Source organism: Pongo abelii, chromosome 23 (assembly GCF_028885655.2).
Source record: "Pongo abelii isolate AG06213 chromosome 23, NHGRI_mPonAbe1-v2.0_pri, whole genome shotgun sequence".
Taxonomy (NCBI): domain Eukaryota; kingdom Metazoa; phylum Chordata; class Mammalia; order Primates; family Hominidae; genus Pongo; species Pongo abelii.
Window position 1 is genome coordinate 27,634,307 of NC_085929.1, and position 4,091 is coordinate 27,638,397.

Sequence of the window (4,091 nt, forward strand, 5' to 3'; positions counted from 1 at the left end):
CCTCCTCCAGCCTTCCACATGAGTCTCTTATTTACCAGGCCCCTCCTTCCTCATTAGTGAATTTTCTTCCCATAGCAGTAGCCTGAATAAAGTCATCTCCTTATATGTCTGGTGCATTCCCCCCGCAGTCTTTGTGCCTTGATGTGGCACGGGTTGGACTTACCTTCCCATCCCCAATGACTGCAAGCAGGTGGTGAGCCCTCTCTGAGACCCGCAAGCCGCCCCTGACTGGCCATCAGGGTGGAGGACCTTCAGTGAGTGTGACCCCTGGTCGTGTGCTCCTGGCTTTTGTCTGTTGGTAGCATAGTGACAATTTTATTTTGATTCTTTCAGTTTCATGGTCGGACCATTTGGTGGTCTCTTTAAACAGATTGGTGGTTTATAGACGTCTTGTCTCTGTTGGGTGAGAGATGACAGTGTGTGGTTTGAGAGTCTTTTCTGTTTGTTCATTTGTTTAATTGAGTTTAGTTAAAAATTTGGGCTAAGATTGGTGGCTCACATCTATAATCCCAGTGCTTTGGGAGGCTGAGGTGGGAGGATCACTTGAGGATAGGAGTTCAAAACCAGCCTGGAAAACATAGCAACCCGCATCTCTAAAAAAAAATTAAAAATTTAGCCAGGCACGGTGGTGGTGTGCACCTGTAGTCCCAGCTACTCCAGAGGTTGAGGTGGGAGGATCCCTTGAGCCAGGAGTTTGAGGCTCATCACTGTACTCCAGCCTGGGTGACAGAGTGAGAACCTGTCTCTAAAAAATCCAAGAATTTGTCCCCAGTGGGAAGATGGTGTGGAGATGTGGTCAGCCACATACGTGGATGGAGCTGTGCTGTCATGAAGGCTTCATTTAGGTAGGTTGGATTGGCTGTCATATGCACAGGTAAGCGACACACCCAACAGTTAGTATGCTTGAAAATAGGCCTGTTCCTTGGGTGGGGCTAACATGCAGATGATTGGTAAAGCCTCCTGAGAGGGCGGTGGGGTCAGGGCTGGGGTTAGGAGGGCAGAGGTCAGGGCTGGGGTTAGGAGGGCAGAGGTCAGGGCTGGGGTTAGGAGGGCAGAGGTCAGGGCTGGGGTTAGGAGGGCAGAGGTCAGGGCTAGGGTTAGGAGGGCAGCCTGCAAGAGTTGAAAACAAGTTAGTGAATCTGTGGTGGGTGGGCTGCCAGGGAGGAAGAGGAGGACTGGGAAGGGTGGGAGGAAGTCCTTTGACAGGAGTACAGTAGGAAGCAGGGTGTAGAGGAGTCGACCTGGGGCCAGCTCAGTTGTTGTGTGGACGGTGGACAGGGGTCATCTATCTTCAGGTGAGGTCATTGTCTCGATGAGTCCAGCTGCAGGGCTGAGGTCACTCACCTGGTAAAGAAGCTGGTTGGGGTGAGCTCCTGGGCCTCCCTGAGTTTGCAGTGACCTTCACCCAATAATGGACCTCGAGACATCTGTTAGGGAGTCCTAGAACCACAGGACTGTGGTTGGACAGTGCTAGTGAAGAAGCCATTGTCCTGGTGTCACATTGGGGATATGGTAATTCCAAAGCCGCCTGCTGCACACACCCCACCAGAGGTATTCCAGCGGCTGCTTCCTATAAATAGTCTGACATGCATTGTGAGGCGCAAAATGTGCACACGTGACATTCATTCGAGAGCCTCAGCAGTGGGCATTCCAAGTACACTGCTGCTTCCCGTGTGTGTGTGTGTGTGTGTGTGTGTGTGTGTGTGTGTGTCGGGGGGCCTCGTTTATGAGTTTATTTTTTTCTGAAACAAAAAAAAAATTGCTTAAATTACTTATTTGGCCGGGCGCAGTGGCTCACACCTGTAATTCCAGCACTTTGGGAGGCTGAGGTGGGTGGATCACTTGAGGTCAGGAGTTCAAGACCTGCCTGGCCAACATGGTGAAACCCCGTCTCTACTAATAACACAAAAATTACCCGGGCGTGGTGGCGCCTGCCTGTAATCCCAGCTACTCACTGCAACCTCCGCCTCCCGGGCTCCAGCGATCCTCGTCCCTCAGCCTCCTGGTATTTGCTGGTTTTAGAGGCGGAGTCTCCGCAGGTCGACCCGGCTGGAGGGCTGGAGCGCAGAGGCTATTCGCAGGCGCGATGCCACTACTGACGCGCTCCGTTTCCAACTGGGGCTGCCTCGCCCCTCCCTAGGCGGCCTGGTGGCAGAGGCCACCATACTGATGCCGGCCTCAGTGAGGACCTGGATCGATCGGCACAGCGCACTGCAGCGCAGAACTCCCGGTCACGCGATTCTCCTGCCTCAGCCTCCCGAGCAGCTGGGACCGCAGGCACGCGCGGCGCCGGCCCTTGGAGCTCAGAACCGCCTTTAGGACTGCATCCGGCACCAGGCAGCCAGCGGCTGGGGGGGCCATGGAATCGTGCTGCCATCTGGTGGCTGGATGGGTAGCTGCTGCCTTTATTTTATTTTATTTTTTTCTTTTTGAGGCACGGCATCACTCTGTGGCCCAGGCTGGACGCAGTCACTCAATAACCGCTCACTGCAGCCTCTATCCCCCGGGCCCAAGACATCCTCCCATCTCTGCCTCCCAAAGTGCTGAGATTACAGATGTGAGCCACCGCACCGGGCCGGTACCACCATTTTTTCTTTTGAGACAGTGTATCTGCTCTGTCGCCCAGGCTGGAGTGCAGTGGCGCAATCTTAGCTCCCTGCAACCTCCGCCTCCCGGGTTCAAGCGATTCTCCTGCCTTAGCCTCCTGAGTAGCTGGGATTACAAGCGTGCACCACCATGCCCGACTAATTTTTGTATTTTTAGTAGAGACAGGGTTTCATCATGTTGGCCAGGCTGGTCTCGATCTCCTGACCTCAAGTGATCTGACCACCTCGGCCCACCAAAGTGCTGGGATTACAGGCATGAGCCACCGCGCCCGGCCGGTAGCATCTTTGAAGAGCCTAAACAAGTGTGGGTAACACCCTGGGGGAACTTCCGCCCAGTTCTGTTTGTGCTGCCCGGTGGGGCCTGGTGTCCCAGGCCCAGATTATTCCCCAAAGTAGGCATAGCCAGGTGAGGAAAGCCAGAAGTCAGCGACAAATACTGTGCAGTTCCATGTATGTGGAGTATCTAGAGGAGTCAAATTCATAGACACAGGCGGGGTGAGGTGGCTCACGCCTGTAATCCCAGCACTTTGGGAGGTCGAGGTGAGTGGACCACCTGAGGTCAGGAGTTCGACACCAGCCTGGCCAACATGCTACTAAAAATACAAAAATACCAAAAATACAACATTTACTAAAAATACAAAAATTAGCCGTATGTGGTCGTGCGTGCCTGTAATCCCAGCTACTTGGGAGGCTGAGGGAGGAGAATCACTTGGATCCGGGAGACAGAGGTTGCAGTGAACCAACATTGCACCACTGCCACAGCGCTGCACTCCAGCCTGGGTGACGAGCAAAACTTTGTCTTAATGAAAACAAAACAAAACAAAACAAAAAATTAGCAGGGCATGGTGATGTGCGCCGGTAGTCCCAGCTACTTGGGAGGCTGAGGCAGGAGAATTGCTTGAACCCAGGAGGCAGAGGTTGCAGTGAGCCGAGATCGTGCCACTGCACTCCAGCCTGGGAGACAGAGCTAGACTCCATCTAAAAAAAAAAAAAAATTTGTAGAAACAGAAGATGGAACCGTGGTTACCATAGGCTGGGAGGTATGGGAATTAGTGTTTAATGGGTGCAGAGTTTCAGTTTTGGATGATGAAAAGATTCTAGAAATAGATGGCGGTGAATGTACTTAATGTCACTAAACTGTACACTTAAAAATGATTAAAATAGTGCTCGCTTCGGCAGCACATATACTAAAATCAGAACGATAGAGAGAAGATTCTCATGGCCTCTGCCCAAGGATGACACACAAATTTGTGAAGCGTTCCATATTTTTATTTTTATTTATTTATTTATTATTTATTTATTTATTTTGAGACGGAGTCTTGCTCTGTTGCCCAGGCTGGAGTGCAGTGGTGCAATCTCAGCTCACTACAAGCTCTGCCTCCCAGGTTCACGCCATTCTCCTGCCTCAGCCTCCCGAGTAGCTGGGACTACAGGCTCCCGCCACCATGCCCGGCTAAATTTTTGTATTTTTAGTAGAGATGGGGT

General features: G+C 52.1%; 1 non-coding gene across 1 annotated transcript; it reads left to right on the forward strand.

Moving 5' to 3' along the window:
- Nucleotides 1-3,769: 3,769 nt before the first annotated feature.
- On the forward strand, nucleotides 3,770-3,876 carry LOC112130680 (U6 spliceosomal RNA). Its single transcript, XR_002912913.2, has one exon. It is a non-coding gene; the product is annotated as a U6 spliceosomal RNA (small nuclear RNA).
- Nucleotides 3,877-4,091: the final 215 nt, after the last annotated feature.